Source organism: Salmo trutta, chromosome 20 (genome assembly GCF_901001165.1).
Source record: "Salmo trutta chromosome 20, fSalTru1.1, whole genome shotgun sequence".
Taxonomy (NCBI): domain Eukaryota; kingdom Metazoa; phylum Chordata; class Actinopteri; order Salmoniformes; family Salmonidae; genus Salmo; species Salmo trutta.
In genome coordinates this window covers 42543887-42562448 of record NC_042976.1, presented here as the reverse complement: position 1 = coordinate 42562448, position 18562 = coordinate 42543887, and the positions used below count along the sequence as shown (strand labels likewise).

The 18562-nt window shown below is 41.8% G+C and overlaps 1 protein-coding gene across 2 annotated transcripts in view; it reads right to left on the bottom strand.

The window, feature by feature from the left end:
• The window catches only part of LOC115156096 (kalirin), a 288273-nt gene that overhangs the window by 50718 nt on the left and 218993 nt on the right, over nt 1–18562 (bottom strand). The window lies entirely within an intron of this gene.

Here is an 18562-nt window from a genome sequence, read left to right as displayed (position 1 = left end):
CGGGCAGTTGTTGTTGCCATCCTGTACATGTCCCGCAGGTGTGATGTTCAGATGTACTGATCCTGTGCAGGTGTTATTACACATGGTCTGCCACTGCAAGGACGATCAGGTGTCCATCCTGTCTCCCTGTAGTGCTGTCTTGGGTGTCTCAAAGTACGGACATTGCAATTTATTGCCCTGGCCACATCTGCAGTCCTCATGCCTCCTTGCAGTATTCCTAAGGCACGTTCACGCAGATGAGCAGGGACCCCGGGCATCTTTCTTTTGGTGTTTTTCAGAGTCAGTAGAAAGGCCTCTTTAGTGTCCTAAGTTTTCATAACTGTGACCTTAATTGCCTACCGTCTGTAAACTGTTAGTGTCTTAATGACCGTTCCACAGGTGCATATTCCTTAATTGTTTATGGTTCAGTGAACAAGCATGGGAAACACTGTTTAAACCCTTTACAATGGAGATCTGTGAAATTATTTGGATTTTTACAAATTATCTTTGAAAGACAGGGTCCTGAAAAAGGGACTTCTTTTTTTGCTGAGTTTACTTGACTACACAGGCAGGGTAACATCTTACATTGGTGTCTGTGGGGAAAACTGCATTCCAACCAGTACTTTTGTCACATTCAACAACAAAAAACCCTGGCTCAATGCAGAGCTGAGAGGCCTACGCTCTGCCAAGGAAGAGGCGCATAGGAGTGGCAACATGGACCATTAGAGAGTAGTGAAAGAATCTGAATAAGGGGACTAAAGCCGCCAAAGGACCATACAAGGAGAGGCTAGAACAACAACTCTCCACTAACGACTGCTCGTCTGTCTGGAGGAGTCTTCAGAAGTTCACAAATTACAAACAAAAGAACCCCTATGCATCAGGTGATCCCCTTCTACCTAACCAGCTCAACAAGTTGTATTGCTGCTTTGAAGCACTGTTACGGGTACAGGTAGTGTGTATCCTGTATGTGTATTTCTTTTCTCTCCTCCTCCTCACAGGTGATCATCATCATTCCCCAATCAGTCATCAATCAGAAGACACCTGCTCCTTTTCCATTACCCTATCACATCCCTTTCCCTTGGTTTAAAATCCCAGTCAATCTCTCTCTCTCTGTGAGTTCAATATCTCTCTCTGTGTCTCAAGCTCGATCTCTCTCTGTGTCTCAAGCTCGATCTCTCTCTGTGTCTCAAGCTCAAGCTCTCTGTGTCTCAAGCTCTCTGTGTCTCAAGCTCTCTGTGTCTCAAGCTCTCTGTGTCTCAAGCTCTCTGTGTCTCAAGCTCTCTGTGTCTCAAGCTCTCTGTGTCTCAAGCTCTCTGTGTCTCAAGCTCTCTGTGTCTCAAGCTCTCTGTGTCTCAAGCTCTCTGTGTCTCAAGCTCTCGCTATATCTATCTCTCTTTGTATGCAGATCGCTCGTTGTTTGCCCATTACATGTCACATTTGTCCGGTACCTGTGAGTATTGTTTTGTTGTGGTGCATGACTGTTTGTTTGTTGGTGGGAAAAGGGGGTACCAAGACAAGTCGCCCATGGGCATACACTACCTGTAGGTAATTGTTGTCTAAATACCCTAGTTAGAACTGGGCGGACCACCCACTGTATTTTTGGTTAGTTAGCTAGCTGTTATTGGAATAGGCTAGTCTAGTTTAGGGGTGTTTTTGGATTATTGTTTCTTTCCTTGGGTCCAGCTCAGCCCCTTTTCTCACACCCCATTACCGTGTGTTTAAAGAAATAAACCATTAGTGTTTGACGGTAAATTTAGGTTGTCTGTGGTTTTTGTTCTCACTGTTCCTTTTCATTATTATAATTTGCATGAGTTATGTTACGGGTCTCGTTTCCATCCCCCCTAGACTGCAGGGCCAAAGGGATTCGTAACGAGCACAAAGGGCCATCAAGCCGTGGCGTGAGTCTGAGCTGCAGGGCTAGTCGGGCCCTGGTGAGGACATCGTCCGGGACGTCAATCTGCCTCCTGCCCACTCCTCTCCTGATCCTGTTGGGGGCGATGTTGAGGGAAGTCAATACTTTTTAGAAGTACCTTTGGCAGTGATTACAGCTGCGAGTCTTTCTGGGTAAGTCTCTAAAAGCTTTGCACACCTGTCAAATTGGTTGTTGATCATTGCTAGATAGCCATTCTCAGGTCTTGCTATACATTTTCAAGCCGATTTAAGTCAAAACTGTAACCAGGCCACTAAGGAACATTCAATGTCATCTTGGTAAGCAACTCCAGTGCATTCAAAAAGTATTCAGACCCCTTCACCTTTCCACATTTTGTTACGTTGCAGCCTTATTGTAAAATTGATGAAATTACTTATCTACACACAATGATAAAGCAAAAACAGGCTTTTAGACATTTGGTAAACTGAAATATTACATTTACATAAGTATTTAGACTCTTTACTCAGTACTTTGAAGCACATTTGGCAGCGATTACAGCCTCGAGTCTTCTTGGATATGATGGTACAAGCTTGGCACACTTGTATTTAGGGAATTTCTCCAATTATTCTCTGCAGATCCTCTCAAGCTCTGTCAGGTTGGATGGGGAGCGTCGCTGCACAGCTATTTTTAGAGATTCAGAGACTTGTCCCGAAGCCACTCCTGCGTTGTCTTGGCTGTGTGCTTAGGGTCGTTGTCCTGTTGGAAGGTAAACCTTCGTACCCAGTCTGAGGTCCTGATTGCTCTGGAGCAGGTTTTCATCAAGGATCTTTGTACTTTGCTCTGTTCATCTTTCCCTTGATCTTGACTAGTCTCCCAGTTCCTGCCACTGAAAAACATCACCACAGCACGATGCTGACACCACCATGCTTCACCGTAGGGATGGTACTGGTCAGGTGATGAGCAGTGCCTTGTTTCCTCCAGATGTGACGCTTGGCATTCAGGCCAAAGAGTTCAATCTTGGTTTCATCAGACCAGAGAATCTTGTTTCTCAATGTCAGAGTCCTTTAGGTGCCTTTTAGGAAACTCCAAGCGGGCTGTCATGCACCTTTTACTGATGAGTGGCTTCCAGCTGGCCACTACCATAAAGGCCTGATTGGTGGAGTGCTGCTGAGATGGCTGTCCTTCTGGAAGGTTCTCCCATATCCACAGAGGAACTCTGGAGCTCTGTCACAGTGACCATTGGGTTCTTGGTCACCTCCCTGACCAAGGTTATTGTCCAGCTAAAATGTGAATTGTCTCCAAGTGTCTGTTGGAAAGCAGACTGAACTAGTGTGCTTAGCGGTATTCAATTTATTTGGATCCTAAAAAACTCCCTAATCCTTGCTGATAACAAGCATACGCATAACATGATGCAGCCACCACCATGCTTCAAAATATTAAGAGTGGTACACAGTGATGTGTTGTGTTGATTTGCAAACAGGATGCATGTTTTGGAATATTTTTTATTCCTTCTTTTTACTATCATTTAGGTTAGTAATGTGGAATAACTGTACCGCCGACTCTGACTCTAAGTAGCCTTCCATCAGCCTATACTACCAAAGGTTGCACATTGGAAGAAAACTGCATGTCTGTTAGCTCGCGGTCTGTCAATGAGTGTCTCGCAGACTCACAAGTAGATAGTGAGAAATAATCTGTAGGCCTAATATTACATGATTAAATCTGTGTGGAAAAAATGCTCCCTAAACTGTTTACAGGCATGTCACCCTTCTGCATTTTTGCAATCTATTTTCCCAACTTCAATCGGTTAAATCACATTGTTAAAATGTTTATGTTTAGTTGCAAAAGTAACAGTCCTGGCTGAGCCCCATATACGAGCGCACAATGGCCGGCTTTGCTGTTCAACTGTGTCCAGCGGTGGAAAAAGAACCCAATTGACTTTTACTTGAGTAAAAGTAAAGATACCAAAATAGAAAATTACTCAAGTAAAACTGAAAGTCGCCCATTAAAATACTACTGGAGTAAAAGTCTAAAAGTACCTGGTTTTAAATATACTATAGTAAAAGTATAAATCATTTCAAATAGCTTATTAAGCCAACCAGACGGCACACTTTTCATGTTTTTAAAATGTACGGATAGCCAGGAGCACACGCCAACACTCAGACATCATTTACAAATGAAGCATTTGTGTTTAGCAGGACCATTTTCCTGTCCTGCTAAGCATTCAAAATGTAATGAGTACTTTTGGGTGACAGGGAAAATGTATGGAGTAAAAAGTACATTCTTAATGAAGTAAAATTTGTCTGAAATGTAAATAGTGAAATGTAAATAGTAAAGTACAGATACCCCAAAAAACAACTTAATTATACTGAACAAAAATATAACATTTGCATAGAGTTGATCAGGCTATTGATTGTGGCCTGTGGAATGTTGTCCCACTCCACTGGAACACGCTGTCATACACTTCAAACCAGAGCATCCTAAACAGGCTCAATGGGTGACATGTCTGGTGATTATGCAGGCCATGGAAGAACTGGTACATTTTCAACTTTCAGGAATTGTGTACAGTTACTTGCGATATGGGGCCGGGCATTACATAAGGTGATGGCAGCGGATGAATGGCACGACAATGGGCCTTAGGATCTTGTCATGGTATCTCTGTGCATTCAAATTGCCATCGATAAAATGCATTCGTGTTTGTTTTCCGTTCGTTATGCCTGCCCCTACCATAAGCCCACCACCACCATGGGGCTCTCTGTTCACAACGTTGACATCAGCAAACCGCTCGCCCACACAACACCATTACACGTTGTCTGAGGTAGTGAGGCCGGTTGAACGTACTGCCAAATTCTCTAAAATGATGGAGGCGGCTTATGGTAGAGAAATTTTCATTCAGTTCTCTGGCAACAGCTCTGGTGGACATTCCTACAGTCAGCATGCCAATTGAATGCTCCCTCAACTTGAGACATCTGTGGCATTGTGTTGTGTGACAAAACTGCACATTTTAGAGAGGCCTTTTATAAGGTGCACCTGTGTAATAATCATGCTGTTTAATCAGCTTCTTGATATGCCACAACTGTCAGGTGGATGGATAATTTGGCAAAGTAGAAATGATCACTAACAGGGATGTAAACCAATTTGTGCACAAAATTGGAAAGAAATAAGCTTTTTATGCGTATGGAACATTTCTAGGATCTTATATTTCAACTCATGAAACATGGGACCAACACTTTACATGTTGAGTTTATATTTTTCTTCAGTGTAGTACTTTAAAGTATTTTTACTTAAGTACTTTACACCACTGGCTGTGTCTGAATGCACCAGGATATTTGTGTTTTGATAAAACAGCTCTGCCTGCAGGCCCGGATCCATGAGGGGGCAAAAGGGGACATAGCCTCCTCAATTGAAACTTGTGCCACCTCAGTTTTAGTTTTATGTCCCTATATAAAAATAGCCCAAAAGTTGCAATGATTGAGTGACAGGTTGCCACGAAATCTGTATCGCCACTGCGCTGTATCAGCACCACGGACAGCGTGTGTCTGTGTGTAGGGGGGCTATTGAAAGCCACTGGGCGGTTAGGTAGGCTATGACTCCCTTGGGTTTCCATAAAAAGCTGAAAAGAACACTGCTCATCTGTGGTAGGCTACATGAATAATGTGAAACGTCTCAGCCTGTCATAATTGATTTTGATTTATAAGTATGAAGCTGCTTCAATTTACAGTTGAAGCTGCTTCACTCAACTCTGCCTCACGCCCCACCACTAGAGTTTAGTTACCTTCTCTGCTAGCTGCAAAAGGCATTAGTGTTATTAGCCTATATAGCTCTAACTAGCTAATCTGCCACTGCCACGATGGATATTAAAATCAAAGCACTGAGGTCGCCGCCAAGCCCAGCAACGATGACGTTGCCGAGCTCCAGCTAACTACGCGTGCAGAACACACACCCCTTTCACAAGCGCTGCCAGGATAATGGCTCCACAGCCCCCTCCACCTCCGACTGTTCCTGATGATTTTAGAACAGAGGGGCCAGCCCAGGTTAGCCTAAAATCCTAATGCAGACAAGGCCTTCACCCAAGGTGGCTATTTTAACTGGAAGCATGCTATTGACAGAACCAATGGATTTGCTAGGCACGCATCAAGCAAGTAGCATTTGAAATGCACTGCACTGTGGAAAGAAAAACAAGTTTGAAGTGCTATGGGAACTGAGGAGTCAATACTTGTTAATGATAGGCAGCTGGCAAGAACTCATTTTCCACTTTGACAAACGTGTTCAGTCAGCACAGACGAATCATGCTACACCCAAGGAAAGCACAACTAATCCAACTGGCATTTCAGGGCGATCTTACAAGAAGATTTTGGTGAGAATGTAATGATCGATTACTCATGAAGTTCAACAGAGCATCAAGAAAGCTGCAACTATTCTGAAAAAGGTAAGAAACAATTAAGCTGGTTGGTTTTGATCAAAATCTTGGTGTTATAGCCAGTGGCGTCATTTTCAGCAAAAACCTAGGGGTTAATGGAATGACAAAATTACTTATTTTGCCAGCCTATATTTTCATTGCCAAATAGGCCTTGCTTTTAGTGTGTAGGGCTCTGTCCATTGTGCTGATACAGTGTTGATGGGCTACAGATGTCACACCAACCTGTCACTTCAAAAGCACTCGATGCTCTCGCAATCTCAGCATTTGAACTTTATGATAATTGTGGTATAGCATGATATAAGCAGAATTCAATTTAATTCCAATGCAAGAACCCCACTTTTTTATGTGATTTCAACTGTCCTCTTAGTCACTTTATCCTGGCGCTGGGTCTGTCTGCTTGGCAAGTAATATTGACCAAATAAGACATTTCTACCCTCTTTGCATAAAATATGTATGCTGCTGAGAGAAGTTCATAAAACAATTTAATAATGGTGACAGCACTTCAACCCCCCCCCCCCCCCCCCCAAAAAAAAAGCTTTTGCACCCTCACATTCAGACAAAGTCAGGCACCCATGGCCCTTCTATTTTGCTACCCAGTGAATGACCAGTTTCTGAAATGTGGAACATGACTGTGCCCCTATGGCATTTCTTTTGCCGGCATTGCCTTTTCATAAGGTGAGTTGTGTGTGTGATGAACACACACACACTGTCTAATCTACCATTATATTTAGAAAGCGTTTTCTATTTCCCTTATGCATTTTTCCATTTCTTTCTAGAAACATTATACTGCACATGACTATATTGTTGTTTTGCACCTTTGCAGTAAGCTCCAGTTTATAGTTCATGACCAGTTCAGTAGGAACATTGTATGTATGTAGATGAAGTTCCACACAATGTGGTACATTACCTGTCTCTAGCCTACTCAACAGTGAAAGGTTTCAGTGCGCAGAATAATCGTAACAGCCACAAGCTAGAAACTCTGTTTATTTTATTCTGTTAATGCTTTCCTTTGTTCCTACTTCCTGCGTTGTCAGAGCTCCATGTGTCTGTCCCTGTCATTTGGGTTGTGAGTCAGGGGTGCGCACGCGTTCGTGCACCGCTATACAGTACGTTACTGGGTTTCTGCCATTGGCCAGTTCCATTCACGTTGTTTTAACGTGTGCTTAATTTAAAGTGTACATGGAAGTGGTCAATTCGGTTTTAGACAGAATATATGCCATGTGGTAATTATGAGAAAGCCAGTTACATTTGTATTAGTCAGATTTGTTTGATGTTGACATGCATATTGGTATGTTCCAGGAAGTGTACTTCCTTAAACTGTATATGGGCTCTTTTTGGAGAGCAATTCAGTTCTGCTTTAGAAATCAAGTGGGGAGGCTGCTTGAGCCAAGCACACCCCCAACCTGTAATAGCTATGGAAGCTACCGGGTAAGCCTGTTTCAGGCTTATTGCAGTTTATTTTGTGTGAGAAGTAAGTCTGTCGTCTACCCGTTTGTCTTGTGGATATCTTTGCCGGCTATCACTATTGAACACTGTAAATAAATATCAACACTTAGGCACCTGAACCCCCTCCTCCGGAAAATCTGCCCTTAATAAAGACCTCATCTCTACATTACCCATTTCACACTGGAGTATTTTCTTCTTGCTGTGCATATTTCCATATTGTATAGCTGCAACCGTACTACGGCTCTTAGTTTTGCATGCTGCAATGGAAAAACAAGGCCAACTCTTCTCTGAGGAAAGTCTTAGCCAGTAGTATGCAGTGGACAGGCAAATGAGTTGATCCCTGAAACAAACGAGAGTTAATGTGTGTCTTATTGAACAGAACATGGCGAGCAACCTACCATACAAACAGAGACAGGACGCCTCGCTTTGGTGGTCTTCATTTAACTCAAACTTATTCTAAATAGCTGTAACTAACTCTCACCAACTGTCACTAACAACAACAAAAAAATCTGGATTAAATATTCATACATTATTAGGGTTAGGATAATTCTTCCCTGAAAATATGACGAGAATGTCCGAGTTACATGATCATTAATGACATGCACTGGTGACACGACAACACCACCTTATCATTGATCTTGCTTACTTCCTTATTGTGGTGAGAAAAAAAACAGACATACACTACCGTTCAAAAGTTTGGGGTCACTTAGAAATGTCTCTGTTTTTGAAAGAAAAGCCAATTTCTTTATTTTTTGTCCATTAAAATCACATCAAATTTATCAGAAATACAGTGTAGACATTATTAATGTTGTAAAGGACTACTGTAGCTGGAAACGGCAGATTTTTAATGGAATATCTACATAGGCGTACAAGGGTCAATTATCAGCAACCATCACTCCTGTAGACCCTGCCACATACCTCTCGTGTCTGAGCCGTTGAATTGCGACTCCACTTTGTCTCTGTACTGACGCTTAGCTTGTTTGATTGCCTTGCGGAGGGAATAGCTACACCGTTTATATTCGGTCATGTTTCCGGTCACTTTGCCCTGATTAAAAGCAGTGCGAATGCTGCCATCAATCCACGGTTTCTGGTTGGGGAATGTTTTAATAGACGCTGCTGGTACAACATCACCGATGCACTTTTTAATGAACTCGCACACTGAGTCAGCGTATTCGTCAATGTTGTTGTTCGCAGCAATGCGGAACATATCCCAGTCCACGTGATCGAAGCAATCTTGAAGCGTGGAATCCAATTGGTCGGACCAGCGTTGAACAGACCTGAGGGCGGGAGCTTCCTGTTTTAGCTTCTGTCTATAGGCTGGGAGCAAGAAAATGGAGTCGTGGTCAGCTTTTCCAAAGGGAGGGCGGGGGAGGGCCTTATATGCGTCACGGAATTTAGAATAACAATGATCCAGGGTTTTACCTGCCCTGGTAGCACAACCGATATGCTGACAGAATTTGGGGAGCCTTGTTTTCAGATTAGCCATGTTAAAATCCCCGGCTACAATAAATGCAGCCTCGGGATATGTGGTTTCCAGTTTACATAGAGTCCAATGAAGTTCTTTCAGGGCCGTCGATGTGTCTGCTTGGGGGGGATATACACGGCTGTGATTATAATCGAAGAGAATTCTCTTGGTAGATAATGCGGTCAGCATTTGATAGTGAGGAATTCTAAGTCAGGTGAACAAAATGACTTGAGTTCCTGTATGTTGTTATGATCACACCACGTCTCGTTAATCATAAGGCATACACCCCCACCCTTCTTACCAGAGCGATGCTTGTTTCTGTCGGCGCAATGCATGAAGAAACCAGGTGGCTGTACCGACTCAGATAGCATGTCTCGAGTGAGCCGTGTTTCCGTGAAACAAAGAACGTTACAGTCTCGAATGTCTCTCTGGAATTCTACCCTTGCTCGGATTTCGTCTACCTTGTCAAGAGACTGGACATTGGCGAGTAGTATGCTCGGGAGCGGTGCGCGATGTGCCCGTCTACGGAGCCTGACCAGAAGACCGCTCCGTCTGCCCCTTCTGCGGCGCTGTTGTTTTGGCTCGCCGGCTGGGATCCGATACATTGTCCTGGGTGGTGGGCCAAACAGAGGATCCGCTTCGGGAAAGTCGTATTCCTGGTCGTAATGTTGGTGAGTTGACGTTGCTCTTATATCCAATAGTTCCTCCCGACTGTATGTAGTAAAACCTAAGATTACCTGGGGTAACAATTTTAAGAAATAACACATAAAAAAGCAAAATACTGCATAGTTTCCTAGGAACACGAAGCGAGGCGGCCATCTTTGTCTGCGCCGGAAGTAAAAACCAAGCCATGAGGTCGAAGGAACCGGCGGAGAGCTCCAAGACAAGATTGTGTCGAGGCACAGATCTGGGGAAGGGTACCAAAATGTCTGCAGCATTGAAAGATCCCCAAGAACACAGTGGTGGTAACCATGAAGGGAGGTAACCAAGAACCTGATGGTCACTGTGACAGAGCTCCAGCGTTCCTCTGTGGAGATGGGAGAACCTTCCAGAAGGACAACCATCTCTGCAGCACTCCACCAATCAGGCTTTTATGGTAGAGTAGCCAGATGGAATCCACTCCTCAGTAAAAGGCACATGACAGCCCACTTGGAGTTTGCCAAAAGGCCCCTAAAGGAACAAGGCCCCATGAGGAACAAGATTCTCTGGTCTGATGAAACCAAGATTGAATGCTTTGGCCTGAATGCCAAGCGTCACGTCTGGAGGAAACTTGGCACCATCCCTATGGTGGTGGCAGCATCATGCCGTGGAGATGTTTTTCTCCAGCAGGGACTGGGAGACTCGTCAGGATCGAGGGAAAAATGAACGGCACAAAGTACAGAGATCCTTGATTAAAATCTGCTCCAGAGCGCTCAGGACTTCAGACAACGACACTAAACACACAGCCAAGACAACGCAGGAGTGGATTTGGGACAAGTCTCAATGGCCTTGAGTGGCCCAGCCAGAGCCCGGACTCGAACCCGATCGAACATCTCTGGAGAAATCTGAAAATAGCAGTGCAGCGACGCTCCCCATCCAACCTGACAGAGGCTGAGAGGATCTGCAGAGAAACTCCCTAAATACAGGTGTGCCAAGCGCATAGCGTCATACCCAAGAGGACTGGAAGCTGCAATCGCTGCCAAAGGTGCTTCTACTAAGTATTGAGTGAAGGGTATGAATACTTTTGTTTTTTGCAAACATTTCTAAAAACCTGTTTTTTTCTTTGTCATTATCGGGTAATACGTGTATATTGATGAGGGATTTAAAAAAAATCTATTTTAGATTAAGGCTGTAAACGTAACAAAATGTGGAAAAAGTGAAAGGGTCTGAAAACTTTCCAATGCACTGTATATAAATTAGATATTTCTGTATTTCATTTTCAATAAATGGGCAACATTTTCTAAAAACATGTTCTCACTTTGGGGTGGATATTGCTTACATCCGCTATGACAGGCTCATTGTCCACCCTCCCTCCCAGAAGCCTGGAAGGGATGAGCGAGCCAAGCCTATGGGTTCGTAGCTTCAACCCTGTAGAGCGCACACACACACCAGTTGATTAATGGACTGCTGAACGTATATTGTTTTCTCTTGCTTTGTGTGCTCTTTTCCATATTATGTCTATCTCTGATAAGCTACCTAGGAAAGGGCTGAAAATAGCCCATATTAATATATGCAGCCTTAGAAATAAGGTTCATGAAATCAGATAACATTAATATATTAGCAATTTCTGAGACTCACTTTGATGATACAGTATTAGCAATACAAGGATATAACATCTATAAAAGAGACAAAGGGAAAGTCAGTTGTACAAATGCTTATAGACAGATAGATAGAGATAGAGATATATATATATATATATATATATTCAGAGCCATATCCCTGTAATGCCTATAGAAGATCTTATGGCAAGTGTTATTGAAGTGTTGTGGTTGCAGGTTCACTTGGCACATCTAAAGCCTTTTCGTTTGGGGTGTTGCTATAGGCCACCAAGTACTAACAGTATCTAAATAATATGTGTGAAATGCTTGATAGTGTATGTGATGTAAACAGAGGTCTACTTTCTTGGGGACCTGAATATTGACTGGTTTTCATCAAGCTGTCCGCTCAAGAGGAAGCTTCTCACTGTAAACAGTGCCTGTAATCTGGTTCAGGTTATTAACCTACCAGGGTGTTTACAAACACAACAGGAACAAGATCATCCACATTTATACTAATACTGTAGAACTTTGGATGCAGTGATCACAATATAGTGGCTACATCCAGGAAAGCCAAAGTTCCAAAAGCTGGGCCTAAAATAGTGTATAAGAGATCATACAAAAGATTTTGCTGTGACTCTTATGTGGATGATGTTAAAAGTATTTATTGGTCTGATGTGATTAATAAGGAGCATTCAGATGCAGCACCTGATGAATTTATTATTATTGATAAACATGCACCTGTTAAAATAAATTTTTATGCCATTTTTCTCGTAAAAAAGCGATAGGGTGTTTTCTATCCAAAGCCAATAATTATATGCATATTATAGTTTCTGGGCAGTAGTAATAACCAGATTAAATCAGGTACGTTTTTCATCTGGCCGTGTAAATACTGCCCCCTATCCCTAACAGGTTAAACAGTGGTTGACATGCTTCGAAGTACGGTAATGGAATATTTAGAAATGTTTTGTCACGAAACACGTCGGGCGCATCACCCTTATTTACCCTTCGGATAGTGTCTTGAACGCACGAACAAAACAGAGGATATTTGAACATAACTATGGATTATTTTGAACCAAACCAACATTTGTTATTGAAGTAGAAGTCCTGGGAGTGCATTCTGACGAAGAACAGCAAAGGTAATAACATTTTTCTTATAGTAAATCTGACTTTGGTGAGGGCTAAACTTGGTGGGTGTCTAAATAGCTAGCCCGTGATGGCTGGGCTATCTACTCAGAATATTGCAAAATGTGCTTTCACCAAAAAGCTATTTTAAAATTGGACATAGCGAGTGCATAAAGGAGTTCTGTATCTATAATTCTTAAAATAATTGTTATGTTTTTTTGTGAACGTTTATCGTGAGTAATTTAGTAAATTCACCGGAAGTTTGCGGTGGGTATGCTAGTTCTGAACGTCACATGCTAATGTAAAAAGCTGTTTTTTGATATAAATATGAACTTGATTGAACAAAACATGCATGTATTGTATAACATAATGTCCTAGGATTGTCATCTGATGAAGATCATCAAAGGTTAGTGCTGCATTTAGCTGTGGTTTGGGTTTATGTGACATTATATGCTAGCTTGAAAAATGGGTGTCTGATTATTTCTGGCTGGGTACTCTGCTGACATAATCTAATGTTTTGCTTTCGTTGTAAAGCCTTTTTGAAATCGGACAGTGTGGTTAGATTAACGAGAGTCTTGTCTTTAAAATGGTGTAAAATAGTAATATGTTTGAGAAATTGAAGTAATAGCATTTCTAAGGTATTTGAATATCGCGCCACGGGATTACACTGGCTGTTGCGTAGGTGGGACGATTTCATCCCACCTACCCTAGAGAGGTTAGAAACTGACTGTTAGAACTGTTAAGGCTCCATTGATTGATGAGGATTTGAAAAACTGTATGGTTGAAAGAGATGGGGCAAAAGGAGTGGCTAATATGACTGGCTGACTTACTGCAAATTGAGAAATGATGTGACTAAACTCAACAAAAAGAACAAGAAACTGTATTATGAAGCTAAGATCAATGATATAAAGAATGATGGAAAATGACGGGCAGAAAGACAAATTGAACTCCATCTTTCATCGAATCAGATGGCTTATTGATCACAAAACCATTTGATGTTGCCAATTATTTTAATGATTACTTCATTGGCAAAGTGGGCAAACTTAGGCAGGAAATGCCGACAACAGCGAGCCATCGCATTCATGCATAAAAAAAATAAAAATGAAGTAAAAGTATTGCAAGTTTGAATTTTCTAAAGTCAGTGTGGGACAGGTGGAATAATTATTGTTATCGATCAATAATGACAAACCTCCTGGCATTGACAACAGATGGAAAGCTACTGAGCATGGTAGCTGGATCTATAGCCACTCCTATCTGTCATATCTTTAATCTGAGCCTAGAGAATAGTCTTTGTCCTCAGGCCTGGAGGGAAGCCAAAATCATTCCACTACCCAAGAGTGGTGAAGCAGCCTTTACTGGTTCTAACAGCAGACCTATCAGCTTGCTGCCTGCTCTTACTAAATTGTTGGAAAAATGGTGTTTGACCAAATACAATGCTATTTCTCTGTAAACAAATTAACAGACTTTCAGCATGCTTATAGAGAAGATAACTCAATATGTACTGCACTGACATAAATTACTGATGATAGTTTGAAAGAAATTGATAATAAGAAGATTGTGGGAGCTGTACAGTTAGATTTCAGTGGAGCCTTTGATACTATTGACCATAACCTGTTGTTGAAAAAATATACAGTTGAAGTTGGAAGTTTACATCACTTAGGTTGGAGTCATTAAAACTCGTTTTTCAACCACTCCACAAATTTCTTGTTAACAAACTATAGCTTTGGCAAGTCGGTTAGGACATCTACTTTGTGCATGACACAAGTCATTTTTCCAACAATTGTTTACAGACAGATTATTTAACTTACAATTCACTGTATCACAATTCCAGTTAGTTAGAAGTTTACATACACTAAGTTCACTGTGCCTTTAAACAGCTTGGAAAATTCCAGAAAATGATGTCATGGCTTCAGAAGCTTCTGATAGGCTAATTGACATCATTTGAGTCAATTGGAGGTGTACCTGTGGATGTATTTGAAGGCCTAGCTTCTAACTCAGTGCCTCTTTGCTTGACATTATGGGAAAATCAAAAGAAATCAGCCAAGACCTCAGAAAACAATTGTAGACCTCCACAAGTCTGGTTCATCCTTGGGAACAATTTCCAAATGCCTAAAGGTACCACGTCCATCTGTACAAACAATAGCACGCAAGTATAAACACCATGGGACCGCGCAGCCGTCATACCGCTCAGGAAGGAGACGCGTTCTGTCTCCTAGAGATGAACGTGCTTTGGTGCGAAAAGTGACCTTGTGAAGATGCTGGAGGAAACGGGTACAAAAGTATCTATATCCACAGTAAAACGAGTCCTATATTGACATAACCTGAAACGCCGCTTAACAATGAAGAAGCCACTGCTCCAACACCGCCATAAAAAAGCCAGACTATGGTTTGCAACTGCACATGGGGACAAAGATCGTACTTTTTGGAGAAATGTCCTCTGGTCTGATGAAACAAAAATAGAACTGTGTGGCAATAATGACCACCGTTATGTTTGGAGGAAAAAGGGGAAGGCTTGTAAGCCGAAGAACACCATCCCAACCTTGAAGCACAGGGTTGGCAGCATCATGTTGTGGGGGTGCTTTGCTGCAGGAGGGATTGGTGCACTTCACACAATAAATGGCATCATGAGGATGGAAAATTGTGGATATATTGAAGCAACATCTCAAGACATAAGTCAGGAAGTTAAAGCTTGGTTGCAAATAGGTCTACCAAATGGACAATGACCCCAAGCATACTTCCAAAATTGTAGCAAAATGGCTTAAGGACAACAAAGTCAAGGTATTGGAGTGGCCATCCAAGGCCCTGACCTCAATCCTATAGAACATTTGTGGGCAGAACTGAAAAAGCATGTGAGTGCAAGGAGGCCTACAAACCTGACTCAGTTACACCAGCTCTGTCAGGAGGAATGGGCCAAAATTCACCCAACTTATTGTGGGAAGCTTGTGGAAGGCTACCCGAAACGTTTGACCCAAGTTAAACAATTTAAAGGCATTCTACCAAATACTAACTAATTGAGTGTATGTAAACTTCTGACCCACTGGGAATGTGATGAAAGAAATAAAAGCTGAAATAAATCATTCTCTCTACTATTATTCTGGCATTTCACATTCTTAAAGTAAAGTGGTGATCCTAACTGACCTAAAACAGGGACTTTTTACTTGGATTAAATGTCAGGAATTGTGAAAAACTGAGTTTAAATATATTTGTCTAAGGTATAGGTAAACTTCCGACTTAAACTGTATGTTTTATGGCTTTTCAACCTCTAATAGAACTCAAAGGGTTTTCTTTAATGGAAGCTTCTCTATTGTCAAACATGTAAAGTGTGGTGTACCGCAGGGCAGCTCTCTAGGCCCTCTACTCTTTTCTATTTTTACCAATGACCTGCCACTGGCATTAAACAAAGCATGTGTGTCCATGTATGCTGATGATTAAACCATATACGCATCAGCAACCACAGCTATAAGGTCACTGAAACCCTTAACAAAGAGTTGCAGTCTGTTTTGGAATGGGTGGCCAGTAATAATCTGGTCCTGAACATCTCTAAAACTAAGGGCATTGCATTTTTTACATATCCTTCCCTAAGTTCTAGACCTCAGCTGAATCTGGTAAGGAATGGTGTGGCTGTTGAACAAGTTGAGGAGACTAAATTACTTGGTGTTACCTTAGATTGTAAACGGTCATGGTCAATACATATAGATTCCATGGTTGTGAAGATGGGGAGAGGTATGTAATAAAGAGATGCTCTGCTTTTTTTGACACCACACTCCAAAAAGCAAGTCCTGCAGGCTCTAGTTTTGTCTTCTCTTGATTATTGTCCAGTCGTGTGGTCGAGTGCTGCAAGGAAAGACCTAGTTAAGCTGCAGTTGGCTTAGAACAGAGCGGCATGTCTTGCTTTTCATTGTAATCAGAGGGCTGATATAAATACTATGCATGCCAGTCTCTCTTGGCTAAGAGTTGAGGAGAGACTGACTGCATCACTTATTTTTATAAAGAAACAATGTGTTGAAAATCTCATTGTTTGCAGTCTACTTATACACAGCTCTGACACGCATACCTACCCCACCAGACATGCCAACAGGGGTCTTTTTACAGTCCCCAAATCCAGGACAAATTCAAGAAAACGTACAGTATTATATAAAGCCATTATTGCATGGAACTCCGTTCCATCTCAAATTGCTCAAATGAACAGCAAACCTGGTTTCAAAAAACAGATAAAGCAACATCTCACGGCACAACGCCTCTCCCCTATTTGACCTAGATAGCGTGTGTGTATGTATTGATATGTAGGCTACGTGTGCCTATAAAAAATGTTTGATGTAGTTCTGTCCTTGAGCTGTTCTTGTCTATTAATGTTTTGTATTATGTCATGTTTCATGTCAACCCCAGGAAGAGTAGCTGCTGCTTTTGCAACAGCTAATGGGGATCCTAATAAAATACCAAAATGATGGGGTATTGTGTGCAGATGGGTTTGAAAATAAATATGTCTAATCCATTTTCAATTCAGGCTGTAACGCAACAAAATGTGGAAAATGTCAAGGGGCGTGAATAATCCCTGAAGGTACTGTACATGCAAAATGACTAACTTGGATGTAATGGATATGAAGAACCTAACAGTGCTCTGCAAACCTTATTATCTTAAGCATTGTGGTATCACTGTGCTACTCAATCAACCAACACTACCATAAACTCTATTCCAAAAAGAATCCCTTTTCACGACCGTTCCTTCTTTTTCCCTGTAGTTCTAAGGAAGCACAGGAAGCAAGGTTGCCCACAGCATCTCAGAATAGGAACAAGGGATGTTTTTAGGTCCAAAATCAGCAAAACAAAGGAAATTCGGGACTGGAGACAAAGGAATGCCCTATGGACAATAACAAGACGTTCGTCAGATACCCACTGAGGCGGCTATTTCGGTCATTTCACAACATGGACTCCTAGAAAACACACCGGCTCTGTTACAAATGTAAAAAAAAAGCAGACTCAACTGCATTAGGGCAACTTCTAGATCTTTAACTCTGCATTGTTGGAAAAGGACCCGCAAGTAAGCATTTCACTTACACCTGTTGTTTACGAAGCATAGAATTTTATAACTAGAAGAAATCCCTACGGCAACCACTGTGCTCCTTTGTTAAGTTGCTATGGACGGGCTGTGTTCGAAAGAGCATAATGGTGCTCATTGTTGGGCTAAATGTGACACACAGTGACCCCTAAGTTCAACTCTATAAACTTCTGTGGTATGCTCTCTCTCTCTTTAACTCTAAAGTTTCATTAGGACAATGGATACCTGTACGTAAATTAAAGTTACATGACAAGTGTCAAAACTACCACCTTTCAACACTACATCAAAATCTAATTACAATTCCATATACACAACATTAGACCACGCTAGAGAGAGCCTCCATGAAAGTCCTAACTGAACCACTTTTACGTTTGTCCTGGAAAGCAGGGAGGCATTAGCTACTAATCACAGAGTGTGAGCAGCATGTGGAGCTGAAAACTTTTTGAGAAAAATGCCATCATTATACCTAAAACCTTTCTGAGTGATGTAAGTGGAGACGGATATTGTACCGAGGTAAAATGTCAAGTGCTCTTCAGAGGCAAAATGTTCCCCTAGCTGTCAAATAGCCAACTTGCCTCGAATCCTAGTGACAACCAACACCTCCCTCTACAGGACTAAGACATGTTGAGTTGTCTGGAAACAAAATGCTTCCAAGTTCTGAAAAATCCTGCAGTGCCTGTGGCAGGTGAAACAATGGTAAACATCTGCTGCGGGTATATTCATATCAAATCTTTCCACAGCTCTGACATTAAATGAGAGATACAAAGAAGTGACATTACCATGCTGCCAAATAAAACGACAGTAACACATTTTCTTTAAAACAAGGAGGACCAAGACAATCGTAAGATTTCGTTCTATTGAACATGGCATCACATTAAATGCATTGTACTTTTACCAACAGTCCATTGGTCCTTCTTGTTTTTGTTGACCAAATATCATCATTCTATAAAAGATCTACTAGTATATCTGT